The sequence below is a fragment of the Herpailurus yagouaroundi genome, unplaced genomic scaffold (genome assembly GCF_014898765.1).
Source record: "Herpailurus yagouaroundi ecotype Mexico unplaced genomic scaffold, PumYag 192, whole genome shotgun sequence".
In the NCBI taxonomy this organism is placed as follows: domain Eukaryota; kingdom Metazoa; phylum Chordata; class Mammalia; order Carnivora; family Felidae; genus Herpailurus; species Herpailurus yagouaroundi.
Window position 1 is genome coordinate 15,063,349 of NW_024412423.1, and position 22,481 is coordinate 15,085,829.

Below are 22,481 nucleotides of genomic sequence, written 5' to 3' on the forward strand. Positions count from 1 at the left end.
TCCTGTGGAATTTTTCAAAGAAAGAGGAAAAATAGTCCTAAAATTTATATGGAACCATAAAAGACCATAAGTAGTCCAAGCACTCCTGAGAAAGAATTGGAGGAATCACACTTCCTGATTTCAATCTATATTGTAACGTCATTACAATACAAAATGATGTTCATCAAAACAGTAGAGTATTGGCATAAACATAGACACATAAGCCAGTGGACCAGCAGAGACCAGAAATCCATGAATAATTTTCAAGTAATATTTGACAAAGGAGCCAAGAATACTCAATGGGGAAAGAGCAATCTCTTCAACAGATAGTGTTGGGAAAACTGGATAATCACACAGAAAAGAATGAGATTGGACCCCCATCACGGACTATTCACAAAAATTAACTCAAAATGGATTAAAGGCTTGAAGATAGACCTGAAATTATAAAAGTTGTAAACTAAAACAGGGAAAAGGCTCCTCGGCGTTGGTCTTGGCAATGATTTTTTTTTTAATTTTTTTTTCAACGTTTATTTATTTTTGCGACAGAGAGAGACAGAGCATGAACGGGGGAGAGGTAGAGAGAGAGGGAGACACAGAATCGGAAACAGGCTCCAGGCTCTGAGCCATCAGCCCAGAGCCCGACGCGGGGCTCGAACTCACGGACCGCGAGATCGTGACCTGGCTGAAGTTGGACGCTTAACCGACTGCGCCACCCAGGCGCCCCATGATTTTTTTTGATATGACACCAAAGTCACAAGTAACAACAACAACAACAAAAATAAATAAGTGGGACTGCATCAAACTAAAAATCTTCTGCACAGCAAAAGAAACAATCACCAAAATGAAAAGGCAACCTATAGAATGTGAGAAAACATTTGCCAACTTGTATCTCCTAAAGGGTTAATATCCAAGCTGTATAAAGAACCTATACAGCTCAATAGCAAAAAACAAAAACAACCAAATAATTCCATTACAAATTAGTAGAGGACCTGAATAGACATTTTTTCCCCCAAAGAAGACATACATATGGCCAACAGGTACATGGAAAGGTGTTCCATATCACTAAGCATCAGGAAACTGCAAACACATTTCAAAACCACTATGAACTGTCACTTGACACCTGTTAGAATGGCTGTTCTTATAACACAAGAGATGACACGTGTTGGTGAAGATGTGGAGGAAAGGCAACCCATGTGCACTGTTGGTGGGACTGTAAATTGGTTCAGCCATTATGAAAACAGTGAGGAGTTTCCTCAAAAGATTAAAAGTATAACTAACATATGATCCATCAATCTCACTTCTGGGTATATATCCAGAGGAAGTGAAATTAGGATCTTGAAGACATATCTGCACCCGCCCCCCCACCATGTTCAATGCAGCCTTAGTCACAACAGTCAAGGTATGGAACCAGCCTCACAAGGGATTAATATGAAAATTATATAGAGAATACCTATACTCTGCAACAGTACAAAACAATCCAATTCCAAAATGGACAAAGAACTTGAATAGGCATTTCTCTGAAGAAGGTTAACAACCAATAAGCACATGAGAAGATGCTCAACATCAGTAATCACTACAGAAATGCAAGTCAAGGGGCACCTGGTGGCTCACTTGGTTACACATCTGACTCTTGATCTCAGCTCAGGTCTTGATCTTAGGGTCATGAGTTCAAGCTCTGCGCTGGGCGTTAAGCCTAATTAAAAATATCTCTAGGAATGCGAGTCAAACCACAATGAGATACCATTTTAAATCCATTAGGATGGCTACTATTGAGAGAAAATAGAGAATAGTAAGTGCTGGTAAAGATGTGGAGAAATTGGGACCCTTGTGCACTGCTGTTGAGAATTTAAAATGGTATATCCACTGTGGAACACAGGATGATGGAACCTCAAAAAAAAATGACATCACCCTATGATCTAGCAATTCCGCTTCTGGATATATACTCAGAAGAACTGAGAGCAAGATTAACTCAAGAGTTACTTGTACACCTGTATTTATATTGGCATTATCCACAGCAAGTAAAACATGGAAGTGACTCAAGTGTCTGTTGGATAAATAGATAAACAATATATGACACACACATACAATAGAATATTATTTAGCCTTGGGAGGGAGAGAAATTCTGACATAGGGTACAACATAGATGAACCGTGAGGATATTATATTAAGTGAATTAAAGCCATTACAAAAGACAGATACTGTGTGGTTCCACTTTTGTAAGTTATGTAGAGAGGTCAAATTTATAGAGACAGAAATTAAAATGGTAGTTGACAGGCGTTGGGAAAAAGTGGAGAAAAGGGATTTATCACTTAATGGTATAGAGTTTCATATATGTGAGAGGCCAATATTTTTTTCAAGGTGAAAAGTTCGGATTGTGGTGATGGTTGCATGACACTATGTATTTACTTATTACTATTTTTTAAAATGTTTTTTGAGAGACAGGGAGAGAGGGGGCTGGGGGCAGAGAGAGATGGAAAGAGAGAATCGCAAGCAGGCTTTGTGCTGTTAATGCAGAGTCTGACACAGGGCTTGATCTCACGAACTGGGAGATTATGATCTGAGTCAAAATCAAGAGTTGGGACGCTTAACTGACTGAGCCACCCAGACACCCCATACTTATTACTATTAACTGTACACTTAAAATAATTAAATAGTAAATTTCAAGTTTGTGTATTTTACCACAATTAAAACCATTTTATTAAAAATGCAAATTTTAAAAATGAAAAAAAAAAAAGATGTGGAACAGCCTCAATGCCCTTTCAGAGATGAATAGATAAGGAACCTGTGGTATATATCTATAAAATGGAATATTATTTTCATCACAAACAAGAAGGAAATCCTGGCACTTGCCACAACGTGGATGGGCTTGAGGGCATTATGCTAACGAAATAAATCAGAGAAATACAAATACTGTAGAATATCACTTATATGTGGATTCTAATTAAGGTGAATGGATAGAAACATACAATAGAATGGTGGTTGCCTGCAACTGGGAGGTAGAAGAAATGGGGATATGTGGTCAAAGGGGATAAACTTGCAGTTAGAATATGAATAAATTCTGGGGAACCAATGTACAGCATGGTAAGTGTAGTTAACACTACTGTATTGTATAATAAAAAAAGTTGCAAAGAGCAAATCTTAAATGTTCTCACCATGAAAAAGCAATGGTAATTATGTGACATGATGGAGGTGTCAAATAACCTTACTTTGCGGTAATCCTATCACAATGTAAAAGTGTCTCAAATAATCAGATTATAGACCTTAACTTTAGACAATCTTATAGGTCCTTAGAGCTCAATAAAGCTGAAAAACCATCTTTCAGAGGTAACAGGTAAAGTTAACAAAAAACAACAAAAATGAAACCAAAAAAATTGAAAGACACTACACTAAGGGGAATACACAGGTGGACGTTGCCCGTCTCCCCAAGAATAACAAGATCCTTCATATCTGTGGAGACATCTTACATAGGGGAAGACAGAAAAATGCTCCTAACTTCTAATTCATCGTCAAGTGCTGCAGATACAATTTTCTTGTTGATTGTCCTGTCTATTCCTTTCTTCCCACCAATATCTTTAAAAGAGAGTAATCTTTTTAAAAAGGTAGAAAGAATCATCCCTGCGAAGGAAGTATAAAGGAAATCTAGGTCAAGAGGGAGAGACTGAAAGGAGGGAGTCAGAGGGGACACTCAAGGGACCTGAACTCCACCTTGCTAATTCTCCCGATCCTTTGGCTGAGTCTTATGATTAAAGAAACAACCTGTTTCAATCTGGCCTGTATTCATACTAGGGGGAAAGATGAAGCTCTTTGCACCCAAAAGCTTCTAAGACTCCTGAGCAAAGACTCTAGGGAAAATAGAATCCTACAAAGCAGGTTTTCAAGGTCAATGGGGGGAAAAGTGAGTAAACCTAGCACATTGGGTGAAATTTAAAGAGCCACGGTGGGCTGTCAGGAGACTAGAATAGGTAAATGTAGTTCTCAGGCAGGTGAAACAGTGGAGAGAGCAAGGTCTTTGGAGTCAGACCTGTGTCTCTTACTACCTATGAGATCATGGGAAAGTTAATTGATCTTTCTGAGCCTTCGTTTTCTGTGAAACAGCAATAAAACTTTCTGTTGTTAGGATTGAATGAAGTGAAAAATGTGAACTTTGTGCCGTATTTATAAATTAACACTCTGCAACGCGCCCTCCTTTTTTTCTTTCCTTTGGTGATGGGAAGGAAGTAAATTCTGTGAACTTTAGTCTGTTGCTGTAACTAAGCAAGCTTTTAAATCATAGATTTAAAGACAGGATTGAGAGCAGTACAGAGAGGAAGTCATGGGTGTAAGAAGCTAATCTTATTTGCTAAGAAGTAGAATTACTAGGCTGACTTGATTTCCTTTATTGGAAATATTACCAGACATATAAATTAAAGGGATGAGAACACATCTGCATGTATAAGGTCCTCGGGGAAAAAAATCCTATGAAGTCCTTGTGACTCAGATGAAGAAAGGAGGCTGGATATGGTGGAGTTGTAGCATTTATATGTGGTTGAATAGCCATACTACAGGATGAGAATAGATATAAACAGAGAATAATGTCTCTCTGTTAGAATGTGTCTCTGAATTTTACCTGCTTCCATATGTTGAACAAGTATTTGCTGAAGAGTATTGTGGCTTGCCGATCAAATTTTATATATCATGATTTTGAGCTGGCTAGCTAATATACTAGGACAGTCATTCGTTCCACCAAGATCTCAAATTTTAAAGATTGACAGCATATAGAAAAATGGAATTTCAAAGGACTAAATGAATAGTCCTGTAAAATTACTATGAAAGTCCCAACAAATTGTGTAAATAATATTTTTAAAAGTCAGGCTTAATAGCAAATAGGAAAACTAATTGGAGTTTTAGTAGATTACAAATTCTCTGTTAACAGAATAGTATGGTCACCACCACCACCACCAAAAGCCCATAAAATCTTATGTTAATAATACTATAGTGTTCAGAACAGAGGTAGTAAAAAAAAAAAAAAAAAAACCCTCACTGTAATCCAGGTTGTTCAAGGCTTTATCTGAATGAAATGCTTCATGTGTTCATTCTGGGTACCGCATGTGTATCTTTCCAAGGTCTTTGGATGAAAGTGACAAAATGCAATTCTTTTCATCTCAAGCAAAATAAGTAACAACAAAGAAAAGGAATAAAAACATCGAAACCATGTGGAGGAATTTTTTCAAAGTAGTCTTTCAAAATAAAGGAAAAGAACTCCTCTTCTGGCTATACAAGAATAACTAGACTGGACTTATACTCCAGCTTTAAACAACCACAAATTGGGCAAGATACATGAAAAAAACCCAAAACAACTCTTTCCAGACCTTGGGCAAGAGGATTGTGATCCCTGAGCATATGTGGTGAACCCCAGAATCTCTCCAGCTTTCTGACTAGAGCTACTTCCTGGACCACCGGGTAGAGGAGCATAGGAGAGACAATGAGATGCTGAGAGGCTGAGGTGGCTGGATTTCGGAGGGTGGTGTACCAAAGAAGAAAGATTTATACGAGGAGAAACTTCCAGAAATTTTCATAGAGTCCTTGTATTGCTGAATCATAAGCCATGTTAAATCGGGTAAAACTGTATAAGATTAGGCACATACCAATCAGGAAACTGAAAACCCTTGTGGGGCTGATAAGCAGAGTGAAGAGTGCATAGTTTTCACTGAACATCTGGGGTCTTTGAATAGAGACCCCAGAAAGGTCATGCCTTATTGCAGTGTGGCAGTCTGGTTCCACTCAGGAGATAGAAGCCACACTGTTGGTTAAGCAGAGGCATTTTAATATAAAGGATTATTAATGTTAATGAAAAATGATGATATGGCCATTCTACATGATACTCTAGTGCCAAGAAAGTGCTTAAGAAAGGATAAAATTGGAAAAGGTTTAGACCTCCCTGGAGAAGGTATAGTTCAGGATACTGGAGAGCAAAGAAGTTCGTTGGTGTGCCCAGGCTAGAGCTGCTCTGAAGTCCCTAAGCCATCAGGAAGCAACCCTCTGGTGTGCAAGCAAACCACTGGTGATGAGTAACTGAGTAGTGTGAATAGTGTGAACATGCAGAGAGAATAGTAGCTCTGTGGGAATCCTCTGGGCTGCATGTGAGCCACATAGGGGCCTGGAGAGGGAGCAGAATGTCAGTAGACACCCTCCAGTTCACAGGCAACAGTGCAGGGACTCACTGGGAAACCTCCAGGATGCAGATAAGCTATGACTGTGGTAGTAAAGAGGACACTGGAATGCCAGTGTGGGCAGGAGGCATTGGAGAGATGATGTACGCAGAAGATCTTCAGGGCCCTGGTTTCTTTGTGGAGAGGACTGCAAAGTCCTCAAATAGATAAAGACTGATGACCCTTCTGCCTGACCAAGGGATCATGAGAAAACAATGATACAGACCAATATTCCTCCTGATTGAGCAAATCTAATAGTACATAAAATCTATAATACACATAGGCAAAGTAGGCTTTAATGCAGGAATGCAAAAGAATCTTCACAATTCAACCAATTAACAAAATAAAGGAGAAAAACTATGCAGTCACTTCAACTGGGGCATAAAAATATTTGAGCAAACACAGCAGTCATTATGGTGAAAAAACTTGTAATGGTGGGACTTTTTCATCCTAATAAAATATGTGAAGTCCACAGCTAACATCCTATTTACTGGTAAAAGACTGGTTTTGCTCTAAGATGGGGAATAAGGCAAATATATTCATTTTTACAACTTTTATTCAACTTTGTCCTGGGTATCCTATCCAGAGCAGTAAGTCAAGAAAAAGTAACAAAAGAAGCAAAACCCTATTTGTAGGTAGAAGATCCTAAATAACTTTAAAAAAAACTGCTAGAGCTAATAAGTAAATCTAGTCAGGCTGTAAAATATACGACGCTACCACACAAAATTCCAAGTTTACTTCTCCATGCTAGTAATAATCAGAAACTGAAATTGAAAAATAATTCAGCTTATAGTAGCATCAAAAATAAAAATGAACTTAGGGATACATTTTTTAAATATGTGAAAAACTAGTATGCTGAAAAGTAAGAAATATTACTGAGAGACATTAAAGAAGACCTAAATTAATGGAGAGATACAACATGTTTGTAGATTGGAGGATTCAATACTATTCATGTATCAATTTTCCTTGAGGCTATCGATATATACCAGGCACTTTCAATCAAAATTCCAAAGTGAATTTTTCAATCATTGACAAGGTGGGGCATCTGGGTGGCTCAGTCGTTTAAATGTCCAACTCTTGATTTCCACTTAGGTCATGATCTCATGGTCGTTGAGACGGAAACCCACGTTGGGCTCTGTTGCTAAGCATGGAGCCTGCTTGGGATTCGCTCTCCGCCCTCTCTGCCCCTCCCTTCCTTCCCCCTCCTCTCTCTCAACATAAAATAAAATAAAAATTTAAAACATTGACAAGCTAATTCCAAACTTCATAATGAAGTTTTAGAAACACAATCTTGAAGGGTTAAACAAATTTAGGAAAAGGAACAAAACTGGAAAATTTATTATACCTAAGTTGAAGTCTTAGTATAAAGCTTTAGTAATCAAGACAGCATTGTATTAGCGTAGAATTGAAATGTACATCAAATGAAAGGAGTGGTGAGTCCAGGAACAGACTCATTTTCATATGGCCAGTTGATTTTCGTGAAAGTGCCAAGGTTATTCAACTGGGAAAAGACAATCTTCTGACAAATGGTACCAAAACAACTGGATACCTCCATGAAAAATAATGGGCTTACTTCATGCCATGTACAAAAATTAACTCTAAATGGATCACACACCTAAGCAGAACAGCTAAAACTAAACTTCTGGAAGAAGCCATAGGAGAGTATCTTAATGACCTTGGGGGTAAGCATTTTCTTAGACAAAACATAAAAACCCAACAATCAAATAAGAAATTCGTAAGTTTGAATTCATCAAAATAAAACACCTATGTTGTTTGAAACACAACGTCAAGAAGTTGAAAGGCAAGAAACAGATCAGAAGGGTATATGTACTACACGCATATCTGACAAAGGCCTGGTATTCAAAACATATAAAGAACTCCTACAACACAATAACAAGAATGCAAATGACCTCATTAAAAAATGTGCAAAAGATTTGGACACTTCCTTGAAGGACAAATGGCATGCAAGCACACGAAAAGATGGTAAACACCTTAGATGGTCACCGTCATTAGTCATTAGGGACATGCAATTAAAGCCACAATGAGAGGGGCACCTCAATGGAGTAAGCGTCTGACTTGGGCTCAGGTCATGCTCTCACGGTTGGTTGGTTCGAGCCCTGTGTCGGACTCTGAGCTGCACAGATCCTGCTTCAGATCCTCTGTCTCCTTCTCGCTCTGCCCCTCCCCCACTCACACAGACCTTCTCAAAAGTAAATAAGACGTTTAAAAAAACCCGTGAGATGGGGCGCCTGGGTGGCGCAGTCGGTTAAGCGTCCGACTTCAGCCAGGTCACGATCTCGCGGTCCGTGAGTTTGAGCCCCGCGTCGGGCTCTGGGCTGATGGCTCGGAGCCTGGAGCCTGTTTCCGATTCTGTGTCTCCCTCTCTCTCTGCCCCTCCCCTGTTCATGCTCTGTCTCTCTCTGTCCCAAAAATAAATAAACGTTGAAAAAAAAAATTAAAAAAAAAAAAAAAACCCGTGAGATACCTCTGCATATCCAGTAGAGTCACGAAAATAAAAAGAATGGCAGTACCAACTGTTGATGTGGAGGAACTCTCCAACGTTGCTGGTATGAACAGTAAGGGTGATAGATTCACTTTGGAAAACTATTATATAATTATACAATTACTGTATAAATCAGTAATTCCAGTGCTTTGAAAGAAGAAAAAGAATATCACCTGTCCACAAAGGGACTTGTGCAACCATGTTCCTAGCAGCTTTCTTCATAATGAACCTAAGCTCAAAACAACCCAAATGTCTATCAACATTTGGTGAATGGGGAAACAAATTGTGGCATAGCCATCCAGTGGAATGGTACTCAGCAATAAAAAGAAACAGGCTGCTGATACAAACGACATCAATGCATCTCAGAAACATTAGGCTCAGTGAAGGAAGCCAGACACAAAGAAATACATATTATGTGATTCCATTCTAGAAACTCCAGAGAAGATGAATTCAATCTGTAGTTAGAGAAAGCAGCTCAGTGGGTGGGGGTGACATGGTGTGGGAAACACTTCAATAGGGTGCAAAGGAACTTTCTAGAGCAATGGAGGTATGCATTTTCTTGATTGTGGTAGTGGCTACATGCATGTACACATTTGCTGAAAACTCATCAAGCTGTATACTTAATATGAGTGCAACTCATTGAATGTAAATCATGTCTCAATATAGTTGATTAGAAAAATCAGAGGCAGTGGAGCAACCAAGTTCATAAAACTTACAGCGGGGATAGCTTTGGGGACTAAGTGACACGAGCTCCTGGCCAAACTTCAGAACACAGTCATATGGTCAATCAGCTCTAGATTTGTGGTTCTGATCAAAGCTTACACTCCTGGCAGAGAAGGTCTGAAGGGACTAGCTTAGGGCAGGTGCCCACTCTCGGACCTGGAAAAGCTGGACCATTTTGAGAAACCTTCTGATCCAGACTGCGCTAAGTGTGGCAGGAGTGGCCTCAAAAAAAAAAAAAAAAAAAAAAAAAAAAAAAAGGAACTACCGTTAACCAAAAGAAGGGGAAATGATGCCTGGTAAACGAACAATGGACCAAACAAACGCATTCTTCCCTTGTGTATTTCCAGGGGTGTGACCTAAGAAGATGGTGATACATGCTTATTCATCCAAGCATAATTTTGCGTATGGACTAGTGCCGATGCTTTTACTGACTGGAGGCGCATATGCGTTTGAGAGGTCTCCAAAAAGAAAGAGTTTATGTTCATGTAAGGAAGAGAAATCTGGTAGGAGAGGATCGACTGGCCTGGGCATGGAGCGCAAGCCTTTTTTTTGGAGGGGTGGTGGAGGGGTGTGTGAGGGGTCATGAGAGAATGCAGCTTTATATAAGAACTCTCCATCAGTTAAAGGTTTGTGTCCGCCTGCATCGTCTGGACGCGGGCAAGTTCTTTGGGAGGGAAGAAGAAGATGGACAGTTAGAGAAACAGATTGCAGAATTTGCGTCTAGGCCAACCCTCAAACGGAGGAAAACCTTTTCTTCCTTCTCACGTTCTGTGATTTGTCTCCTGGGGCCTCCTTGGCTAGTCGGCAGAGGGAGCCATTCCCCAAGAAATCTCTGGGCGACGTCGGGCGGAGGGCCTGGAAGGATTCTCCTGCCGGTCCCGGGAGTTCTCTTTGCCCCGCCTCTAAAAAGCAGACTCTCTCATTGCCCCCCTCTCCCCGCGAATTCCTCGTTCCACCTTCCAACCACTTTGTGGCCGCAGCGCACGCTCTGGCACGCCTAGGTCACCTATCCCTTCTCCGTCCCCCATTCGCGCTCCTTCCCTGGCACCAGTGGGGACGAACCGTCCATCCAGCTGGCCGCTCGGGCGCTGTCCCCAGTACCTCAAGTCCTGCTACAGGGTCTAGAACACCTGCCAGGGACTTTGACTAGGGCGCGCGCGCTCAACGCAGACAGGCACCCTCTCCACCACCCCTTGGTTCATTTCTTGCGGTGACTCCCCTGCCCCCCCCCCCCCCTTTTTGCCAACTTCGTGACCGGTCTCTCTGCTGGGGTCACTCCCAGGGGGTGGAAGCCGCTCCGGGCAGGGGAGACCCGCGGTCGGGACTCACAGTCTGGCCGATAGGATCCTGCCGGGTGCTCTAGGGAGTGAGAGGCGCCAAGTGACACCCCCCAGTGGTCACTGCCCCGGCGGCGGCAGCTGCAGCAGCGGCAACTGCTCGCATCCCAGCCCCGGCTCGGGTTACTCCCCTCCTCCTCCAGCATCTCGGGCCAGACGGGGAAAGCCTGGTTGAAGTTTGCGACGAGTACTTCCCCGGTGCGCAAAACTAGGGGTCTGGAAACGCGCGGAGACCGGCCTCCTTTCCCGCGTGTCCACCTTGGAGCCTGACCCCCCCCCCACCCAGGTATCGCTCTCTTCAGGGACGCTACTTGGAGGCTAACTGCGCTGTTGGAAGAGATTTTGTTTCTCGGCCGGCGTTGGGTGAAAACCGGGCAGAAAGGGTTGTGCTGCAAATCTCAGGATCTCGGGACCTGGGTAAGAGTTGGGCAAACTCACTTCTGGCACCTCCTGGATGTTGGCCCGACGCTGGCTGGTTTGTTATGGGTTGGGGACATATTTTCCTTAGTCTGGAGACCCGGGTGCCTTGTGAGCCAGGGCGGGATGGGCTCAGTCTGGGTTGTTTACTTTGTCTCAAGGGTTCATTGTTACTGTTTACATTTGGTCCTGTTTTGGGGGGCTATATAGGAACTTCCTGGAGTATTTTTCCTGGAGAGACACCTCCATTACGCATTTTGTTGTGCATAATTTCTGCCCTTGCATTGCCTTTTCTGTGTTTATTCTCTGTTGACGGGTGTCCTAGCTGGATGTAGGGAGGTTTTGAGCGTGGAATCAGACTGGGAAGGACAAACAGTTTCAGCAGGACCCTTTCTTCCACACCAGCTTGCCTTCTCTGGGACCTTTCCTTATTTTCCAAACTTTTCTTTCTCCAGGACTTGATAATTCGCATTGTGCAGACAGGCTTGGGATGCTCCCTCTTCCTGCGTTCTCGGAGTCCTTTAGGGGTGTGAGGATCACAGCCTGGTGACTTAGACCAGAGGGATCTCTTCCTTGTTGGTGTGCCTGGCTTCACAGGGAATGTTAGGAGGGGCGGTTCTTCAGACCGCAGAAAGATCTATCTTGTGGCAGTCCTTTAAAGAACTTGGACTTTGAGCCCTGCTTTAAGGGAAATATTTTGTCTTTATAGTTCTTCCTGGAATTGGGGATGGTACCATGGAGTAAATGAGGTGTAGTGATTTATTTGATGTTTCTTTAGATAATATCCTCATAGGAAGACCCAAACTCTTTAGGGGGAAGAGTTAAAGCTTGGGATTTTTATTAGCCAGAAAGTTCTCAGACAGTAAAATCCGCGCTAGACAGAGGAGAATGACTTTCTCGCTGGTTCTTCTTGCCTTTCTCCTTCATAGCCTGGATCTCACGTTGTGTATGGTCTTCTCAACTGAAGATACTTCATTCCTTATGGATGAAAAGGCAAGGATCCAATCTTTTTGTCCAGAAGCGTCATCTTCCTGACATGACTGCTCTGGGGGCTTGGCTTGCAGGGTACTTTTAGTTTTGCTGCTCTGAGATCAAAGAGTTAAGTAGAGGGTGAGTTTGGGGACCAGGCCACCTGAGGTCAACTCTCAGCCCTTCCACTTTCCAGTTGTGGCGTTTGGGGCAAGTGACTTAATCTCTCTTATCTTCATCTATAAACTCTGAATGGTAATGAAAATCCTTACACCAGAGGATTGTTAAAAGGATTCAATGAGTCACTGGAGTCAGCGCCCGTGGAGTGCTAAAAGCCTGGCAGATAATTAGTTATGGTGATGGTGATGACCATACAGCTAACGTTAACCATTGTATCACGATCATATAGCGAAGTGTAAGCTATTATTTGTACTGGGATGAGCTGTGAAGGCTGTGCTCATGTGTGCGTCACAATCACCTAGGATGAGATGTAATGCCAAATTTAACTCACACATGATCTTTGTATTGTGGTCTGCTGGGACCCTTTCAGAGGAAAGAAAGGTGCATGTGGCAGGGCTGGGATTTTAGAGGAGAGGTCATGGTTGGGGGCCAAAGGATGCTTGGGACAGACTGGCCGGTGGGAGATCTACAGTCTTTTATACCCCGCACACTGCCTTAGAAACTCCTTGCGTGAATATACCTCCGTTAACCTATTTCTTGGAGGTCATTCATTCGCTCAATGAATGTTTATTGAGTCTCTATTACATTTCAAGTGCTGGTCTATGTTCCATATCATTTAAGTTTGTTGGCTTCATTTTAAAAACGCGTGAGTATTGGCCTCGTGTCTCCCCTTCCCCCCATGTTATGCATTTGAGGGCATCCTGTGACACTAGCACTCCACAAATTAAATCCCAAATACTTTTTAGCTATAACGATTTCAAGATCTGTTAAAATGAAGAGAACGTATCACTGAGGAATTGAACAAAATATTCAGGATAACCTCCAGCAGGTTACTTCTCCCATCAGCTTCCTCCTATGTAAATTTGTGTTGGGAGGTGGGGAAAGAGCAGGCGAATCTCCAGGGTCCCTTCTGTCTCTGCAGCCCCCAGAGTAGCTGCTTTGCTTCATTGGTTGTTGCTTTTGAACCTCCTGTTTGTCTTAGGTTTGTAAATTATGTCACTTCCATCATTGCAGGCCAAATGAGTAATGGGGTCGATAATTAATAGAAGAGGAAAAGGATTCAGCTCTGTGTGCACAGCCTCAGTTACTCTGAGCTTTAGTTAGACTGGGCTATGAGAAATGGCCACAATTTGCCCATTTTTGACCTATATAAAATGGCAATTTCATACTGTTCAACCTAGTATAAATCCTAGCCCCCCCGGGTGCCTGGATGTCTCAGTCGGTTAGGCGTCTGACTTCAGCCCACGTGATGATCTCACGGTTCGTGAGTTCGAGCCCTGTGCCAGGCTCTGTGCTGACAGCTCAGAGCCTGGAGCCTGCTTCTCATTCTGTGTCTCCCTCGCACTCCGCCCCTCCCCCACTCATGCCCTGTCTCTCTCTGTCTCAAAAATAAATAAAAACATTAAAAAAAAATTAGAAAATAATTTTAAGAAATCCCAGCCCCGTCCACTTTGATCCACGTGCAGTAAGTCTTGGGAGATAGGTGAAAAGTCCGCAGTTTTACAAGTTCCCTATGGCAAACCCAAGTGACATGCTCGTGTAGCAGCCGTGAGTGTACCTTCCTCCTGGTTGTCTGCTCAGTCTAGTAGCATGGTTTTAAAAACAAATCCGGGAGCACCTGGGTGGCTCAGTCGGTTGAGTGACCGGCTTCAGCTCAGGTCATGAACTTGCAGTTTGAGAGTTTGAGCCCCACGTCGGGCTCTGTGCTGACGGCTCAGAGCCTGGAGCCTGCCTCAGATTCTGTGTCTTCCTCTCTCTGCCCCTTCCCCGCTCATGCTCTATGTCTCTCAAAAGTGAATAAACGTTAAAAAAACATTTTAAACACCAATCCGATCATATCATTACCTTGTTTAAAAATCTTTGGCAGCTCTCCAGGTGGTAAGCATCAGTGTCACCCAGGTGCTTATTGAAAATGCAGATTCCAGGGCTTCCCTCTAGATGCAAGGGCCAGACATCTGCATTTGAGCAGATCCCTAAATGAATCTGGTGGAGGTGACCTAAGATCACAATTGGAGTAACACCGGTGGAGAGCATAACACCTAACGTCTTTAACACGATACGTAGGAGCAAAATAGCAGGTTTTCTGCTCGCCTCTTCTGCGGGCCTCCTGCCCCACTAATCTTGACCTTGTTCTTCTTCCTTAGAAGATACGTTGCCTGCTCTTATTTCTCCCCAATCTAGCCGTGTATTGCCGTCTTCTCTGCCCGAAATGTCTTTGTTCCTCTTTTTCATCCAATCCCCATATTACTCATTCATCCTACAAGATACAGTTCAAGTTAAGACTCACCCTAATTTCCCAATTGTCTGTCAGAAACTCAGCGATATCTCTTATGATTCCCAGTCTACTGTGTGGATAGCTTTACTGTGGCATCTATGATATTGTGTCAAACGTGTTTGTTCCCTGGATGTTTGTCCAGCTGATTGGTGAGTTTACCATTCCTTATTTTAAGCCTTTATCTGCATGGTTGGCACATAGGAGTTACATAATAAATGCCTAAGGAAGGTGGGGGAAGATGGAATGAATAAATGCTAGGTGACATTCCTTAGCACACAGAGCGTTCGGGATAGGCACTACGTACGTACCAAGGGCTGTGGAGAAGCCAGTCAAGAACTTACAATTTGGCTAGGCATAGTATACACAGTAACCCGGAGTGGTAAATGGGCAAGATAGACTATCCTGAGACTTATGAAACACTAGATGCCATTGCATTGATGTTGCATGTTTAACACCGTGGCAGAGCTATGATACAAGAGCTGAGCATATGATACCTGTGGGATGGTTTTCGTTGTGAATGACGGTGTCGGGGCCCTGGAAGTGCCAGTGCCAGTAAAAGCAAAGCACTTTTGCCCCGTGCTTGTCAATTTATACATCCCTTTGTATTTGTTTTTATATTCAATCATAAATATGGTGACCAGTTTAGTACTCTTTTTTCCTACTTTCGTGCAGGATGCATTCCTAAAAATAGGTCCAAAGATCGATGGTGCAAAAGCCTACCTTGCATAAGGGATGCTGGCCCTGGGAGCCACGTGAATTACAAAATGTTTAATTATAGTTAGCCATTTCCGCACTGCACGGTGTTTACTCCTTTCTTTAATTTTTCTCGCTTTAAACATTCTATACTTTTGGTGCTTTCCTTCTCATTTGAACAACAGTTGATCTGTTTAAGTTCAACAAATGCCTTGATTCAGGCTTAAGATTGGCCATTATTTTGCGTGTCTAATAACTCCCGTTTTTGGTCACTTGTGTTAAGCTTCATGAGAGAAAAACTTCTTATTACTTTAGGTTTTTAACTGTTTCATTTCTCACTCCTTTTTTGTTTTTAATATTTTTAAAATGTTTTGTGATTCATTTTTGAGAAAGAGAGAGAGACAGAGCATGAGAGGGGGAGGGGCAGAGAGAGAGGGAGACACAGAATCCGAAGCAGGCTCCAGGCTGTGAGCCGTCAGCACAGAGCCCGACGCAGGGCTGGAACTCATGAACCGTGAGATCATGACCTGAGCCAAAGTCGGACGCTCAACCAACTGAGCCACCCAGGCACCCCATCTCACTCATTTTTTTGTAACTATTGAAATAGGCAATAACATGCAAACGAGTGAACAAACGTTGCGGGGTAATGACAAAGATGGAAATTTTAGCTCACGGGCAGCTTCACCAAAGGATGAACCACGAAAAGTGTTCATTCATAGGCTGATGCATGAAAGCTCCGGTGGCATAGGGCAGGAAGGGAGCAGTATCAGCACACAGAGTACAAACGTCCTGATTGTTTGGACTTCACACAAACAATATTAAGAATTGCCTGTGGTCTCCATTTCTCAAGGATGTGCGCCCAGTGTTCTGTGTTAAAAATTAGCTCAGTTTTAAGAACCAACTGCAATTCATTGGGTTTTGTTGATTTGTCTTCCTTTTCAGTGCTATTTCCAAAATGAACTTTTTCTACCTTAGTTTAAGCTTGCATCTGTGTGTACTTCTGTGAGTGTCTTAGCTCGTCTCTTCATTCATTCCTTCATTCATTCACTCACTCATTCATTCATTCATTCTATATGAATTTCCCAAGATTTTGTATTTATCTCTACTCTCTTTTCCTCACAATTTAAGATTATTTTTCACAGTGACCACTGTCTTTTAAAGACAGTTATTGCAGAAGATTAATTTATCACACTTGATGCAAAGATTTCTCATGTGATGAGGGAAAAAAGAAAGCACAAACCAGTGTTGTTTTACTTTATACAATTTTATTTGCGAAACTACAGGTTGGCATGTGGATGTCATTTGATAATGCATGCTCTGCCATTAGCCAGTCTGGAAAGCGTGAATGTGATCATCTATCCTCTTATGATGGAGGTTCATTTCCAGTGATTTCCTCTCTTGTTTCATTTGTAGTGATTTATGCTATTAGATAAAGAAACTATGTAAAGCATTTTAACCACCTCAGTTTCCTACTCAGAAGGCAATAAATTGTACCCTTCCCCCCTTCTAAGACAAAGAAAACAGTATTTCAGCATGGGAACCTCATCTTAATGGGTACATGTGCAGGATATTAACATCTGTTAAAAACATCTTATCTTTGAGAGCAAGGAGGCCCTATCCTAGAGGGTGGGTGACTGAGTGCCTTGTCATGAACATCCTGGCCGATCCGGATGAGCTACACAGATTTGCTTAGTTCTCAAACCTCGCCATAGGTGATCATCTCACTATGTACCATATAAATACCTTCTGGGAAAGAATCATGTTTGTCTTCTTTGAAAATATTTTTTTAATGGTAAACTGAAAATCAAAACACAGACTTAACTTGTTCCTCCAGGAGCAAAACAGAAGTATAAAATCTTTGTTTGGGGCCCAGGGGATTAATTTTGCCACCAAAATGAAAAATTTTAAATACCTACCTGCATTGATATGTTTAGAACACTACTTTATTTATTTATTTATTTATTTATTTATTTATTTATTTATTTATTTTCGGGCAAGGAATTGAGGACAAGATGTGACATTTGCATTCTTTAAGAAAGAAGTTGGTTTGAGTTTTCTTTTTGCCCAATCAGATACTTATCAGGTGTATAGGGCAAGGGGATGATTATTATGTGGAATTACTGAGATACTTGCCTTAAGAAAAATAAAGATTAAAAAAAATACAACTGAGTGGGTAAGGCTGGGTGTTGCAAGGGCCAGTAGGCCGTTCTGAGAACTTCTCCGAGAGTTCCTTCTAGAGAGAGGGTTCGGTGTGCTTGCCAAAATTTTCCTGGCACTGTGGGGCTTGGAAGAGAGAGGACTCCAGTGTGCACGGCACGTTTTAGATAAGGAAACGAGCTCAGCCAACACACGGCTGCAGACGTTTGCTAGATGTTTCAAAGAACGGTGGCTCAAGCGTTCCACGGGAGTGGTGAGTTAACATACAGGGGACTCCAGGACTGGATTCTGCCTGCTCCCACAGCACTGTGGACATTAGAGGAGCCCCTCGTAGGACACTGCTCTTTCATTATCTAAACCAGATGTGGTTTGGGACACCTATTGGGATTCACATAAAAATGGAGCCCCGTTCCATGAGAAGGTGTGAAATGAGGAAACTTAACTCATTCAACAACTACGGGGCTTACTGGGGGTGGGGGTAGGTTCAGGGGCATCATCCGGATCTGAATTCGTATTTTCCTTTCAGATCCTCAGTTTAGGGATTATCTTGCCACACTGCTGTGCCGTGTCCTCTCACGTGAAGTTGTCCACCCAACCACAGATGTCACTTCCTATTTCTTTAATTTTCAAAGTGTCACCCAGCATGTAGCTCTGAGTAGCTGACCTTTAAGGCTTGGGACTGTGGAGGAAGTTCACGTCTTAAGACTTAAAGCCATTAAACCATTAATTTATTTGTTATTGTTGGGGCGCCTGGGTGGCCCAGTCGGTTGAGCGTCCGACTTCACCGAAGGTCATGATCTCACAGTCCATGGGTTCGAGCCCTACGTCGGGCTCTGTGCTAACCTCTCGGAGCCCGGAGCCTGCTTCGGATTCTGTGTCTTCCTTTCTCTCTGCCCCAACCCACTTGAGTTCTTTCTCTGTCTCTCTCAAAAATAAATAAACATTAAAAAAATTTATTAGCATAGTTAATGGTTATGTATTAATTATAATCCTTTCATATATTTTTATTGGTTGCTATTCTGAAATTATCAAACCATTCATTATTATTAACTATTGTATATTAATTATAATCATTTCGTACGTTATTATTGGTTACTATTAATTATTAAATTATTTGAAACTGGACATGAAACCGTTTTTTTTAAAAGCTCTTTGTTCCCACCATCCCTGGAATTTTCTTCCCGTCCATCTTTTGCTGAAGGCTCCAGCCTCTTTTAGATGGCTTCTGTGCTTTCTTTTAACTTTTCTGCTCCTCCCCCTTGTCCTCACTGCTGACCCTACCCCCAAATTCTTATTACCTTCTGACCAGCTGTTTTCTTTTCATTTCCAGTCTTCCTCTCCACATTCCTTGGTGCCCCGATCATTCTTACCTGCCTTCTCTTGTGCTCCCCCCCACCCCAGCACTGAGATTTGGTACCTGTAGTAGAGAGCGTCTGCCTTTCAGTACACCCCCATCTCCTGTGCCTCCCTTGAACAGAGGGGCGTGCATACTCTGCTCCTTAGAGAGGTTAGCAAGACTTGAGACCTCTGTGCAGCCTGTTTTCAAACAGAGGCCTGAGAATCACCGGCAGACACTGGCCCCCGTTCTAATGATTTGGACCCCATTGGTGTGTTGTGGGGCCCAGGGATGTTTATTTTTGGCAAGGTGTTCTGATCCAGGTGGTCCCTGGATGCTTGCAATCCTTGTTAGGGCTCTTTTGCTCCATTCAGAAGGCACAACTTTTTTCCTTTTTCTTTCTTCTTCTTCTTCTTTTTTTTTTTTTTTAAACATTTTAGTGACTTGGTCAGAGGGGGTCAGGGAGAATAGCTAGTCTGTGAGAACCCGTGCCTCTCCCTCTCCGCTTAGAGGGACAATGGCTGTAACACTACGCTGTTCATGTGACAGCCAGAGAAAGGGGCCCATTGTTCCGGGGTTGGCTGATGCTACATTCTGCTCCGGCCAGCCATCCAACTGAGCTTGGTAGCCCCAAGGAAACAGACACACTTGAATTGGAAAGACAAAGAAAGGAGGTCAAGGCCTTTCACAGTTAAACTACTTGCAGCAATGTGTCAGAGGTAGGATTTGGGAAGGAAAAAAGTAATTCTGTAGAAGCATCATTAATCTGGTTTGGGAGCATGAGATGTAGCGTTAGGGAGACACAGGTCCGTTAGAACTCCCAGTTGATCTTTGGCCAATGAAGAACTGTTTCTGAATATGTTCCACTGACTCACCTTATTGCAGGGTTTTATTATTGATTTAAAACCTAAAAAAGACCTCTCTCTATCCATGAGAGGCGCAAGCACATTTCTCCACCTCTTTCCCCTGGGCTCATCAAAGACAGGTGTTTGATCTGAAAGTCCACTTAAATCAAGGCCTATAAACTCCAAGAATGATACTCTGTTCAGGGGTATGGTTCCTGTGTATATGATGATATGTTCATAATCCTTCCAAATCTAGATTCAGATAATAAATTTCGAAGCCAAGAAGGTTTTTCTGCAACTGAGATACAGTTAAATCTGTTAGAAAGTTGATGTGTATGGACAGTTATGATGTTGGGGGCTTCCCTATCATTTAGATACCACCCCTCACCCTCAACTTCCAAACTGGATTCTAGCCCCAGAGGGAAAGGCTTGCAAACTTCCTGTAAAGATCTAATTCAGAGCTCAACAATTGGCTACATTCTTTGTGTCCGAAGATTCAAATTCAAGGTCATCGCCTCAGCATAGGTCACAGACTTTTCACACAGGATTGTTCTTTTAGCCTCATTACTCCCTTTATGAAAAAGTATGTCATTCATTCAGCCTTTGCCTCTGAGTTTCCTTCAAAGGGAAACTTAGTCCCTAGTTCCTGTGGATATTTGTAGAAGGCTTCCTTCCTTCCTTCCTTCCTTTCTCTCTTTTTCTCTTTCTCTTTTTTTTTCTTTCTTTCTTTCTCTCTCTCTCTTCCTTTCTCTTACCCCTCCTACCCTCCCCTCCCCTCCCCTCCCCTCCCCTTCCCTTCCTTCAGCACAGAACACAGCCCTGAGTGAGGTAGAATGCGGAAAGTCTTTTCTGGAGGTAGTGGGCTGTGGAGAGCCCTTTTACAAAGAGTATTCAGACAGCTGGTATTCATTGGCCAGTAGGAATCCTTTTGTCTTTGAGATAAGAGGTTTCCTGACTGGGAAGATTAGGCTTAAGGAGGTTTGTACCCAGGAGATGGCAATATACGATTTTCTTTAGATCACTTAGAGCTTCTTGTAATTAAGTCTGTCATTGTACCTTGATGACAGACTATTACTGTAAATCCATTAAAGAAGGAGAAGCAAGTGGATTGCAGAGAGGCAAGTGGCTTTATTTTCTTCAGTGTATTTCCATTCTCCCTCCTCTTGCAGTTTGTTTATACTTTACTAAGTGGATATTTGGTTTTACCAGTGATGTAGGTACTTTTGAAGTGGAGAAGGGGAAGAGAAAACTGTTCTTTGCAGGTGGCGAAAAGACTGTGTTGACCACGCTCCTGATTAGTTAATTAATTTTTACCTCATTGTCATTAGGCCTGTTCCGTTGGCTCTACTCCTGTGATTTGGAGAGGCTGACTCCTGGGTGCCATGAGGCATGACCGTGCTCTACGTGAAGTTCTGTGTTGATGCAGCTTTCGTTGAACAAATAGAGAAGTGATATGTTGTCTTTTATTGTGGTTTATGTGCCACATGGCATGTTCCATACTAAATGCTTTTTTAGGCATGGGATGCTTGCTGGCCCTTCATGTTGTGTCAGAATTAAAACCCTGGCCGAGGAGGGCTTCTGGTCTGTTTAATCTGGGTGTTGGTTGTGTGAGTGTGTTCATTTTGTGAAAATATGTTGAGCTGTTCAATTCTGTTTGTATCCTTTCTTGGTATGTATTTTATACTTAAACAAAAAGTTCAAAACCATTTGAAGCGTAGTGTTTAATATAGAATTAAAGTTATACAGTGATAGAAAACAGCCAACTTTGGGAACCCCAACTATCATATAATTTGGAACCTGGTGTAGCTACGAGGGTCTGGAGCTTTCTATATCCATTAATTCGCCCCTCTTTCTGTGGTTGGTAGAGCTCTGTGTCAGAAAGCAATGGGCCAGCACCAACATAGTTGACTGACTACTCTAGGCAGCAAATCCAGTGACTAGGAAGTCAACAGCATTAGCAGAGCCCCACTCTTTAGAAACTAAAACACAAGCAGCCCTCCAAATTGGCCAACAAGCAAATCTCAGTCCCGTTTTCCACCCTCCGCCTTCATTGTAATCTGTCAGGAAAATCAGACCAAGACTATAGACTATGTATTTTTTTTCCTTAGTTTTAGATGACATCTTTCCTCAAGTCTAGTATTGGAATGCTTTCATTTTTTTCCTCACATTTTGCTAATGGGGACAAAGCGATAGGAGGTATGGCGTCTTGGGCTCCTCTCTCTCACTTATTTCAGCCATCATTTCCTGAACTCCACGAGCAGTACCTCTGAATATGAAGCTTCCCCATAAGCAAAAGGATGCTTCTGGCACAAGAGTGGCCTGTGGTCCTGTTTCTGTCGAGAGGACATCAGTCATCAGCAGTGTGGGGCATCTTACCTGTAGAACATTCTAACTTGCTGTTACAATCTGGAGCTAGTAGACTGAAACAGAGAAAACAGGAGTGTTTTGTTTTTTGTAGGTTTTTTGAAGGAGAATTTGGAGTTCTTGGCCTTGGAATGGTTCTAGCACATCTGTGGGGCATCTCCATATCCATTCTGTATACCTCCTTTAGGTATTGGACTTAAAGGTTAACTGTTGACTTACACAAACACATGTGATTAACATCGTGAATTAAGAGACAAGATTTTGATGGTCTGGGTCTATTCCGGGCTGGCCTTGTCATTTACTGTATGAAATATGGCAACCTGGCTCAGGATCCCATCTCTACCCCTTGGACCTTTATGACTTTGGGAAGGCTGTTTTAGCTCTCCAGACCTCTTTCCATCACCCGGGAAATGCTAACAGTATGTACTTCCAAGAGTGTTGTTACATTTAGTGTAGTGGTAGGTACATAGTAAGCTCTCAGCCAATATTAGTAACCATTACTGAACACCAAATAA

At 42.3% G+C, this 22,481-nt stretch overlaps 1 protein-coding gene across 1 annotated transcript in view; it reads left to right on the forward strand.

Annotated features, from left to right (window-relative positions):
- The first annotated feature begins 10,348 nt into the window (after positions 1–10,348).
- MEGF10 (multiple EGF like domains 10) overlaps positions 10,349–22,481 on the forward strand; it is a 180,070-nt gene continuing 167,937 nt past the window's right edge. Inside the window, exon 1 of the mRNA XM_040444369.1 lies at positions 10,349–11,147. The gene's annotated coding sequence lies outside the window, so the exon portion shown is untranslated. The remainder of the gene's footprint in view (positions 11,148–22,481) is intronic.